This window comes from Scylla paramamosain, chromosome 4, assembly GCF_035594125.1.
Source record: "Scylla paramamosain isolate STU-SP2022 chromosome 4, ASM3559412v1, whole genome shotgun sequence".
NCBI lineage: Eukaryota > Metazoa > Arthropoda > Malacostraca > Decapoda > Portunidae > Scylla > Scylla paramamosain.
This window is the reverse complement of record NC_087154.1, coordinates 36,750,242-36,762,464: the sequence shown is the minus strand read 5'-3', so window position 1 is coordinate 36,762,464 and position 12,223 is coordinate 36,750,242. Positions and strand designations below refer to the sequence as shown.

The 12,223-nt window shown below is 46.0% G+C and overlaps 1 non-coding gene across 1 annotated transcript; it reads left to right on the top strand.

Annotated features, from left to right (window-relative positions):
* The first annotated feature begins 3,379 nt into the window (after nucleotides 1–3,379).
* On the top strand, nucleotides 3,380–3,461 carry Trnas-uga (transfer RNA serine (anticodon UGA)). The gene has a single exon. It is a non-coding gene; the product is annotated as a tRNA-Ser (tRNA).
* Nucleotides 3,462–12,223: the final 8,762 nt, after the last annotated feature.

Below are 12,223 nucleotides of genomic sequence, written 5' to 3'. Positions count from 1 at the left end.
GTCACTGTGAGGAATGGATCTTTTACAATAGACGCATATGTACACAATACATTTTTTTTCTCCCATCCACACCCTGTATACCGAATACAGGGTGTGGATGGATGCAGGATAACATCGACAAACACACTCCCTACCACACCCCACGTATTCCTGCCTCACTGCCTCCCTCCCTCCCTCCCTCCTCTCACCATCCCCCCCCCCCACTTCTCTCCCTCCCGAGGCAATAGGCCATAAATATAAAAACTTCAGAATAAAAGATATAATTGTTAGTTACGTCAAGATATCCTTTTAGGCGTATTTATGTTTGTGTCAGGGGAACGCTCATCGCCGAGTGTCACGCGGTGTGTTATTATACCATGAAGCCTGCCGCAGGTGTGGGACGGGACCTGCGCCCTCCACCCGTCTTCTACCCCTCCACCTTTCCACCCCCTGCCGCCCTCCACCCGTCTTCTACCCTTCCACCTCTCCACCTCCTGCCGCCCTCCACCCCTCCTCCATCCCTCCACCTTTCCACCTCCTGCCACCCTCATGCCTCTTCCACCTCTCCACCTCTACTTCGTGCTACCCTCCTCCCCTCCCTCTTCCGCCCGCCTCTTACCCCTGACTCATCTTCCCTTCCATCCTTCCACCCCTTCATCTCCTCTCTCTCTCTCTCTCTCTCTCTCTCTCTCTCTCTCTCTCTCTCTCTCTCTCTCTCTCTCTCCTTGTGTCTTGACTACCTCTTATACTGATAATAACCTTCTACTTCTTACCTCCTGACACATCTTCCCTTCCATCTGTCTCACCCTATCACCTCTTCCCTTCACCTCCCTTCTCTCCCTCCTTCATCCTCTCCCTCACCCCTCCTGGTACCTTAACTGCCTCTGAAGGTCGACGCAGCATCCACTGGCCAGTAAAAGTCAGGCATATCACAATAATTAGCGGTGATGAGACTTAATTGTTTGGTATTCTGATTAGCCAAGGGGAAGGAGGAGAGATAAAGAGGAGGAGGAAAAAGAGGAGGATGAGGAGGAAGAGAAGGAGGAGGAGGAGGAGGAGGACTGGAAGTTGCCGGATCTGGGTATATAGCATGATAGGAAACTCTACTCTCATAATCTGTCCTTGGTTCTGACACGCTCAATTTCAGAGTCTATCTCGTAATAGGGAAATGCTCAGCGGCCTTTCTTCCCTTTTATTTTCCTGTTTTCCTTCCTGGCCTTTAGTCACTGAAAGGAAATGTGCAGTTCATAAGCGGCAATGAGAGTTAATGTTATTTTGAATTTAGAATGTTGATTGATGTGTAATATAATCAAAGCAGCTCTCCATACTCTTGTTCTTTCGCACTCGTTAACTGCCCGACGTCAGTAAGGCGTTAGTAAGGCACATTAATTGAGCAGTTCTTTTGATTATTTTATTTTATTTTATTTTTTTATTGCCGGGAGAAAGAAAGACGATCAACGGACCTTTCATTATTGTTCATTTATTCTATTTTACTTTGATATTTTCCCTTCATCCTTGGTCTACGTGCCTTGTACATAGAAAGAGAGAAACATTTCCAAGCTCCGTAATATAAGATGCATGCGTAGACTCACAAACTATGGAATATCATACGAAACACACACCCATTCCTCTTTGTTTACAGCCATAAAAATAAACAACGTGTCAGTAAAGCGGCTGTAAATTTTGTACCTCGTAGCACCAACGTTCTGCAGACAGGTGTGCGCGAGGACAGGTGTGGGACGCAGTACTTCCCGCGATAGCACGCCACTTGTGTGCCCCGCCCGCTGTTGCCGCTATGAGGTGGAGGTTGCGAGGAACACAGGCTAGGGGTTACAGGAGACGAGAGAAAGGACGGTGGAAAGACGTCCTAGGGAAGGAAGGGGATGGAGGGATAAGGGAGGACTGGGATTATGGAAGGGAAAGAGTTGAGGTGGAAACACTTGTGATGGAGGAAAGAGGGGTGAAGGAGGGATAAAGACGATAAGAGAAGGAATAGATGAGAGAGAGGGAGATTTGGAACGGAAGAAGGTAGGTACGAGGGAGGGAAAGAAACGGAGAAAGGGTGTAAAGAAAAAAAAAATAGACATGGGGAGGGGCAGGGGAAGACGAATAAAGAAGGGATGAGTAAAAGATGGTGAGGGAAAGCAAAGGAGCAAGGAAATAAAGACATAAGAAAGAACGGATTTAAAGGAAAGAAGAAAACGGGAAATAAATGAGAGGAGAACAAGAAAAGAGATATGATAAAAGAAATAGGAAGGAAAGAAACAAACTAAGGAAAGGATATGTGAAAAAAAAAGATACAAGAACACAAATTCAAAAGAAGCGAAGAAGCACGGAGAATGGAGTCAGGATAAAAAATAAATAAAGAAATAAAGAAATAAAGAAAGAAGTAGATGTTGGGGAGTTGGAGTGCAATATTCCCACGAGTCCCCGAGGCCACTTAGTGTTTGCTATTGACACCTTTATCGATCGCTGGGGAGGAATATTATCGGGGATGCACCGCGGCCCGTGGGAGCGTCGCCTGTGTGCGTGTGCCGGCAGACAGTAATGAGAAGCTATATACATTCACCTACTATTGATTTTGTAATATATTTGGTGGTCCCATTCACCTGGTATCGATTAGTTTATTCTCGCTCCCCCTTACTCATCCCGTGACTTCATCTCAAAGTTATTATTAGGCCATTAATCTTGATTGGGTGTGAGTTGTGTGAAAAGTGGCCTAGGTATTCAGAGTCTGAACATGACAAGTCAATTTTTATTCCCAGAGGTTATTCATAGAGGTGTTGGCGCTTGTAAAGGTGCTGGATTGCAAGGTGTAAGTAAGAACAGTTGCTGCGAGAAAGAACTTTTTGCCAGAAAGTACGAGTATATGAATTTATCAGAAAAGAAAAAAAATGGAGACCAAACTTTGAATGAATATAGATAGACATCTTGAGTTAATAATTGCTCCTTGGGATTCCGTGGTGACCGTGAAGCAGGGGACCTTTGTCAGCAACAACACGTTAGAAAGTGTACCACCCTTACTGACGCTACTGACACTGTTGCTGCCACCATTACTACTGTTATTACTAATGCTAATTCCGTGGTAATAACTGTATTCATAATAATGATAGCAATAATGGTAATGGAAGTAACAATAGCAACTACTAAATAACCACCAAGGTCGTCTTGTAGTTTCTTTCTCACACTGGCCTTCAGCGCTCCGCGTGGCCGAGACGCGCCTGTCCCGCCGTCTCAGACGCTTGCTTGGGATTCGCTTCATCAGGTAACAGGTAACAGGATCTAATAAAAAAAATCAGTTCATTGTGTTTAAGAGAGGTTCCAAGGATTATTTCCTCATGGTCTCATTTATTTACGTTTAAAATTTGGTATATTTTCATACACGAGAGGAAGCATCACAGCTGTGGTGTCCGAGTGGTTAAGGAGATGGACTTGAAATCCATTGGGCTCTGCCCGCACAGGTTCGAATCCTGTCCACAGCGCATAAAATTTATTTATCCTTCAGACGGAGCTATGGTATGCATATATGCAGTGTGCATGCTTTGCTTTGTGGAGTGGGTGAATAAATACTGGAAAATGAATGAAAATATAGTAAAATTTATATTGAAAATTTTCTCCCAGACTTGCCTAGAAACGTAACTTTTATAAGTACATTTATTACTGAATTCAGCCTAGTGGTTATGGAGGATGGGTGAGGTGTGGCGTAAGGCAGGGACTGATGTAGCTGAGAAAATCGGGGTGAGAAGTTTTGAGTTGAGACTGGAGTTCATGACATTGAGGCGGAGACAGCAAGCGAAAGGGAACCTCGCGTCATGACGAGCACCACTGGCTCCGTTTTTCTTCCCGCCACCTTGACACTTCCCGGAGCAGCACCACCAAACCATTTATCAAGTTCCTCCCGCCACTAATGCGCCTCCTTCGCTCGATCGCCATGTGTTGGGTCACTTTGGCGTCTCCTCGCAGACGGGGACATATGGAACCACGACGTTGGTGGACGCTCAGTATTCTGGAAGTTATTGTGGATTCTTTGCTTGTCACTCAGTCAGTACTAAGATTGCGAGTCAGTGACGGCCAGTGAGGAGCAGAACGCAAGGTGGCGGGATGGACAGATGGCCTCCTTTCTAGCTGCTGACACCTCATTGTTGTGTCACTCAGGGAAGCGGGAGTTGCGAGGCGGATGACAGTGGGTGATCAGCGGCAGGGGAACGCGGGGCAGCTTCATAAGTGAGGCGGGCAGGTGAGGGTGTTCGTGCGTGAGGGTGGACGTGGGTGAAGGTGGACGTGGGTGAGGGTGGTCGAGATGGAGACAGGGAGGGGATATTAGTGAGGACGGAACTGATTCTTGTTATCTTGTCATCAGCGGGAGGTCGAGGCGCGGGGGAGGGAGACGGGAAGGGAAGGACCTGAAGGCGAGACAACCGTAGAGAATTAATGAAGGGCCGCCCCCCTACCAGAAAACTTCCTCTACCCCCTTTGCCCCCTCATCCCCCTATACCAGCAGCTGGCCAAACTATAGCAAAAGCATGCGCGGCCCAGACATCCTGTTACCACTGGCTCCAAGAATTAGCATCCATAATGCCACGCCATGTTATTGAAATAAAAGAAAAGAAAAGAAAAAAAATTGCATCATTATTTTTCACAAACTCTTTAAATGAATCTTACACGAAACAGACCAAATCTGAAGATCAAAATAAGAAAATCCACAGCTTACATCCTCCTCCTCCTCCTGCTCCTTCTCCTCCTCCTCCTCCTCCTCCTCCTCCTCCTCCTCCGCGTCCCGGCCCTCTCCCCGTCCTCCCACTGACCATATCGTGACCTCTATGGCTTCCCGGCACACCAGGTCATCATTGTCACTCCCGCCGGGCCGTCCGAGGTCAGGTCAGGCGTCAGAGAAACGTCGAACCGTCCATCACTGTGATAATTGTCAGTGTTGGGGAGATAATTACCGCTTCCAAATGACCCCACGATACAGAGGAAGCTTTGACTGAGTGGCGCCCCGGATTAGTTCATGCTGCGTGTTGATCCCCCCCCGTCTTGGCATCGCCGCGCCAAGCTCCCGCGCTGATCCCGACACTCCAAACACGGGGATTTATGGTGGTGTCGAAATGATTTCCCAGTGAACCGAGACAAATTCAGGGATTAACAAGTAGGTTACAATGACGGTAATGGCGGTTTTTGGTGCCTCTCTCTCTCTCTCTCTCTCTCTCTCTCTGTGTGTGTGTGTGTGTGTATGTGTAGAATTTTGCTTCGTTCTGGATTCAATGGTAAGAGTAAATTTGGTTCGAGTTTCCGTTCGTGTGATCTATATATATTGTTAATTCTCTCTCTCTCTCTCTCTCTCTCTCTCTCTCTCTCTCTCTCTCTCTCTCTCTCTCTCTCTCTCTCTCTCTCTCTCTCTCTCTCTCTCTCTCTCCAAACATCGTATCACATTTTATTCTAAACATCTGAAACATTCGAAAGATTTCTTCATGACAAAATTGACTCTTCATTCTTAACCTCTACATTATTCTTTTTTTTTTCTTTTAATCTTCTGACACAAGCATCCTATTGCCTTCACTTCTTACGGTCCATTCAGTGTTGCTTTAGTCACCCCCTCAGTATTTCTACCCCATTGAGATCACACCCCTGCCATCACTATGGAAGGAGGTTCTCTGACAAGTGTGGAGAATTAATAGTGTAGCTTCTTGCCTTCACTGTGGGACTCCCTCTCTCACTCACCTCACTCCTTTCCCCTTTACCTGTGTATATGCGTATGGTATGGCTCTCTCTCTCTCTCTCTCTCTCTCTCTCTCTCTCTCTCTCTCTCTCTCTCTCTCTCTCTCTCTCTAAGCGGTTCTATCAAATTTTCTTTCTTTCAATGCGATTTCCTATTTTTCATTCATGCGTTTAGTTAAGATCGAAGTTTGTGTAGTGCCCGTGTGTGTGTGTGTGTGTGTGTGTGTGTGTGTGTGTGTGTGTGTGTGTGTGTGTGTGTCTTAATAAATTCTGAAAGGATAGGCAATAAAAACACACAAAAAATAAATAAAAGGGAATCCCGTGAAATATTAAGCCAAAACTAAACCCATTTTCAGCCGTGTTTGTCTCTCGCTTCTCTACACTCACCCTTTGCCTCCCCGTGTCACCTTCACCACCTTTGCAGCAAGGGCGGCGATACCACACCTGCGGCACGTGTCCTCCTTGGCCACACCTGCCCCGCGCTTTGTTGACCCTCGCTGGCTCATGAGGGTTTAAGCGTGTTCGTCCCTCGCCTCACTCCTGGTAATGACTTCAGATTGGTCATTTACCGTTGTATATCTGGCTGTTGAAAAGTTTATTATAGTGTCAGTTTCTGTATTTAGTGTTTTGGTTTATTATTTTATTTTATTATTTTTTTAATGGGATGTTTCATGCTATATCAAGTGTCTCCCTCTCCGCTTCTGTTAATGGCCTCAGATTAATCATTTAGTGTTTTATATCTAGCTGTTGAAAAGTTAATTGTACAGTTTGTTATTTTCATGTGTTTGGCGTTTCAATTTCATGGTTTTTAAATGTAGTGCGTTTTTTTTTTTCTTTTTTTTCTTTTTTTTTTTTTTTTTTACGTAAGAGGGTCACTGGCCAAGGGAAACAAAAAAAAGAGGAAAAAAATCCCACTGAGTTGCCGGTCCCAAAAGAGATGTCAAGAGAATCATCGAAAATTGAAGGATAAGTATCTTGAAAACTCCCTCTTGAAAGAGTTTAAGTCACAGGAAGGAGGAAATACAGAAGCAGGCAGGGAGTTCCAGAGTTTTGAGTTATACGAGTATCATCATGATGTCATTATTGCCATATTATATTGATGTGTTTTCTTGCACTACATTTATTTCATCCTTTTGATCCTTGTAATTATAATGTAGTTACTAATTATTACGTGATCTCTAATTTAATATGTATATTTTGTCAGATAGATTTGCTCCTGGTCATCTAAAACATTCTTCAATATTTTCTGGACTGACTTTTATCCTGTGCAGTTTCCGAGCTTATACTGATGTCTTCTGCATGTCAAAAACTGGTTAGACATTTATTTACTTTTAATCTTCACCCTCATGGTTAGGCTTCCTACACACAATGTCAAGACACATGCGATATATATGATTAAATAACTCCAGTAACATTTCACTTTTACCACCAAAAACTGTGACGTTAATCTTTTACAGCACGGTACGATACTTTCACCACTTCATCTTATTTCCTTATGTTTTTATCCTCCTCTTCCTTCAGCACAGTATTTCCATGTCTGATCGCTTCATCTGCATTTAGATTGCGTCTCCTTCCCATTGCGGTGTCTCACGCACACTTTATACTCAACTGCTTGGTATATGCGACGTTTATTTCCTCTCACTATTCCATTTTCTTTTACTTCCACCTGGAGTACAGTGTTCTAAACCTCCAACAATTATATTTACCACCAGTTTCACCACTTCTTTCGTCCTCGCTATCGTCTCTCCTCTTTTGCACCTCTGGCTCCTCGTCCTCCTCCTCCTCCTCCTCCTCCTCCTCCTCCTCCTCCTCCTCCTCCTCCTCCTCCTCCTCCTCCTCCTCCTCCTTCTCCTTCTCCTCGTCCTCCTTCGGCAGAGTGAGAAACAGCCGTGATCGCCTCCCTTGACAGGAACATTGGCAGACATGTGCGGAAGAGTCCTCATGGAACCGATCTGGAGTTGACGCTCAAGCCGAGACGCTCAACTCCTGCCTTCAATTTCTCGTTCATTTCTGCGATCCTGGACACGCGAGGAGATATGGAGGTGACCGTAGTGTGTAGTCTTGTGAATAAAGGGGTTGGGATGTTAGGGAATCGATACAGAGTGAAGGAGGAGAAAAGTTAAGGTCGGGAGGTAAGGGTGTCAAAGTCTGAGCGTGAAACACAACGAGGAGAGCCGATATGTCACTGGCGAGGGTGTACGATGGGCGTCACTATAAACAAATGGACCTATTAAGACAGGAAGAACTGGGGACTTCACAACACCCGACCATCGTGAGAGAGAGCAAGGGATGTACTGGTGTTTTACGTGGATCTTTATGTGGGTTGCTCTCTCTCTCTCTCTCTCTCTCTCTCTCTCTCTCTCTCTCTCTCTCTCTCTCTCTCTCTCTCTCTCTCTCTCTCTCTCTTGGAATAGGAAATAATTATGAGGAAGTTCTTAGCCACTTCATATACGTATTTTCAGTGCATCCGGTAGTCACTATTCTATCATTCTATATTTTTTGGTTGCGTTGGATTATTTTTTGTTCTTATATTCGTGTTCTGTCTGCGTGTGGCCGTCACGTCGCGTTTTGCCGCCCTGCAGGAGACGCTGGCCCGTGGTTGGCGCCGTCCGACACCTCTAGAGTTCCGCACCCCCAGCCGTGTTTGTCTTTCTGGGATGCGACGGCGTGGGTGGCGGCAGCTCACTCCTCTCGGGTCTCATTAGCATTTCTATCCTACGAGAAATATATGAATCATTTAATAGATAACGAAAACATTGTGTGATTGGCTACACTGCGAGTCTAACAGTGACTTTTGTTTTACTCTGTCTTCAGTAATTATTATCTGTTGGATGGAAGAGGAAATCACGGTTTAGACCATGACCTTTCTTCTTCTCCCAGCGAGGCTCAGTCACGCTTACCTCGAACGGCGGAAACACTCCTGAAAACACGATGAGCCCGGAGGAGGAAGTGACAATGGCAGGGAATAAGAAAATGTTACAAAGCGGCCTTAATATAAGTATAATCAGAGGACGCTTTCAATGCCGAGCACGGAAATTTGACCGCCGTGATCCGCGCCTTTGGGGGATAATCGGCTTAGGCCCACCCAAAGCCCCTTACCTCCCACGCACCGGCCTTTCTCCGGGGTCATTCACTTTAATGTTCCTTTTTGTGTTCTGTAAACTACCCAATTGGATCGTTATCGCCGGCATTCATCGGGCCAGGAAAGGCGCGGCCGTGTGTGGCGCCCCCTCTCTCGAGCCACAGGGATGAGCCGCGCTAGTCCGAGCAGCACCTGACGGGGACGTGGGGCCCGCTGCCTCCACCACAGCAGATGTACGAGTCTGTCATTTGTTGGAGTGAATAAGTTTTCGTCTTTCACTAAAGTTAATCGTCTGCCTTTTCATCCAGCTCGGTTATGATAATTATTAAAAGACACCTGGTGGGAAAAGTATCCTGATTAGATTTAATTCGTGCACGGCGTCCTCATGTCTCCTAAACCTGCATTACCCTCCCACGCCGGTAACGCCCTTCACGCTCCCTAGCTACGCCGCAAGAGTTGCCTTCCAACACCTCACCACGCACACTTTCCGCTACTTGCTTCACAACTTAATATATTTTTTCTCCACCAAATCACCAGAAATGTATATTGATTCCCGCCTCCTGACTTTATTTACTTATTTATTTATTAATTTTCATTCCTGCATTTCTGGGAAGAGCGCCACGTGTCCATCACCCAGCCAGGCGACACTCGGTTATTTTCAGCGATAGGTTATGACACAATTTTGTTATTACCTGCAATTACCGAGGCTGCAGGTGTCAGCCAAGCAAGACCTCTGGTGCTTCCTGCCACCCAAGAGAAAGAGGAAGAGGAGGGGGAGGAGGAGGAGGAGGAGGAGGAAGGGGTGGGCGAGGAGGAAGGCAACATAATTATCTTCTTTCTCTTTATAGTACACGCAAAGAAGCAAAATTCATCTATAAGGAAACGCTGATATGTGGAAATACTCGATCCAATAGTATTTTGTGACGCGGTAACAGGAGACGAGCAGTAAGAAATAAATAAAAAAAAACTGTTGAATATGTATATACTATTTTTTCTATCAGTTTGGGTTAAATTTCTGGCTAATGACGATAATGAGGGTTCACTGCAGTTCTCCTCCTCCTTCCCCCCATCCTCCTTCTCCTCCTCCTCCTCCTCCTCCTCCTCCTCCTCCTCCTCCTCCTCCTCCTCCTACACCTGCTCCTACTAGCTCATGAATATTTTGATTTCTTGCTCCCGGTAATTTTTTCCTTCAGTTCAGTTAATTCATCTAATTACTCTACCACTGATTATCTCTTTTAGGAAGCGAGATTTACTTGACGGGTCATTTAAGTATATTTTTCTTTTTGCTATTCGTGAAAAATGGATATGAAATTATATTTTTGTTGATGTTTGTGGTGGTGGTGGTGGTGGTGGTGGTGGTGTGTGTGTGTGTGTTTGTGTGTGTGTGTGTGTGTGTGTGTGTGTATGTGTGTGTGTGTGTGTGTGTGTGTGTGTTATAAGTTTATTATGTAAATGAACAAGGAAAAGTACAACATATATTTTATGAACGAAAGATTATATGCATAGCAATAACAACATCAACGATAGTAACAACAACAACAACAACAACAACAACAGCTAATCTCCGCGTGGCCCATTTCGCTATGATGGAGTAGGCGCGGGCTGGGCTGTGGCGCCGTGAAGAATGGTGATGGCGGTGGTCAGGCCGAGGTGCTCCAGTACAAAAACGTCCATTAGGCTGCTTAACATACATATCAGTCCATTTGTCAAGGCAACTCATGGCCGATGTGAGTAGGCGGGAGGAGAGAGAGCAAGATGAGGAGGAGGAGGAGGAGGAGGTGAAGGAGGAGATGAAGGAGAGTGAAGAGAAAGAGAAACACTCATGCCTGAATATCATATAAGATACCTGCGGCAAATATAAACTATTGAGTCACTGATGAGTTACGTCTCAGCAAAGAATGACTTTAGTGAGATAAGACGTGGTGTGTTTGGACATTTCTTCCTTCATGGTCACTTCAACCTTCTCATTCCTCCACTATACCTCCATTCCCTTTCCTCTCAAGAAGGCTCTCACCCTCTCTTTCTCCCTCCTTCTCCCTCTCTTGAACTTCCTCCCTTTCAATTTGTTTTACTTGTTCCGCCTCGGTTTCATCACTGTCAGCTTTGTTTGTCCGATAAGCCACAGTTCTGCGCCAGCGCCGTAAGTGCTTATAAATATGTCAGAGGAGAGGCTGTCCAAGCAACGCTGAATATCAACCAGTGATCGGAATGGCCATGATTCGCCACGCGTCTGAACCTGACAAATTGGATAGCTGATTTAATCTCCATTGAGGCCCGCCTCCCCCACTCAGGCTTGGCTGCAGCTAAAGTACGCTATTTAAATGAACCAATGGACGCAGATTAGATCATGACGGTTCGATTGGTCTTCCTGGGAGCAGTTCGGGAAGTCGGGCGCTCACCTCGCTGGGTTGGTATGCCGCGGGTGTACCCGTCGGATCAGTATTGAAAAACCCCGATGCCACACATAAGCCCCGAGGAGGCGAGGAAGACGCGCTGGATCCCTCGTCCGTCAAGCCGTAAACTTTCCTGAACTTGAATTATAGAGACGTGTATAGGCGATGCCAAGATTGACGTCTTGGGTGATCAAGGGAGAAAGGAGAAATAACTGAGTGGCTTTTGATTATGCGAGTGTGTGTGCATGAGTCTGAGCTGATGAAACATGTACTTATCAAAAGTTAATCTTCATCTTCATTGGTCTCCATCACTTAAGCACGGACACTTCTTTACATTACCTGCGCACACCTGCAGACGAAAATAATCTCCAGCACACATCAGTCCACGTCCCACTGATGACGGCGAGCAAAGTTAACCCAGAGAGAATCACCTTCACCACCGCAAACCCGTGTCAACATAACGGCGGGGCGAGTCACCAGTGGCAGTAGTTTCACCCGTGCACGCTTCCCTCTCTCACTCCAGCCATGACAGAGACAAGTTAGAGGTGTGTAAACACGCGCTGTAGAGATAATAGGAAGACACCTGTAACAGTCGAGGCCATTCGCTACAGCCATCACGGAGAATAAATGGCCGAGAGCTTCTGGTCAGGAAGAGAAGGAGAAGGAGGAGGAGGAGGAGGTCTGGCTCGCATCCCTCCACCGCCCTCTGCCGTCCTCCCAGCCTCATTAGAGCCACACTGCGGTCACCTGACGTTATCCTGAGATTTCCAAGACCCTACCACGGAGACTATCACATCTGTGTCCCTCCAGCCCCACGTATTAACGCGTCAGGCGAGAGTCACTTGGAAAACCAGACCAGGTGTGTGGAGGAATTAGGGGGAATTACGTGCCAGAAGACGTACATGTGACACTTTCTCCTCTTACTTCTCCTCACTCTCCTCCCACTTTATTATACAAGCCTACCGTTTTAAAATTAGCAAGTGTGGTTTATCTTAAAAAGAAAAAAAAACTCGTAAAGGCCAAGAAATATGCTGCTGTTTGTTCTTCCTCTGTC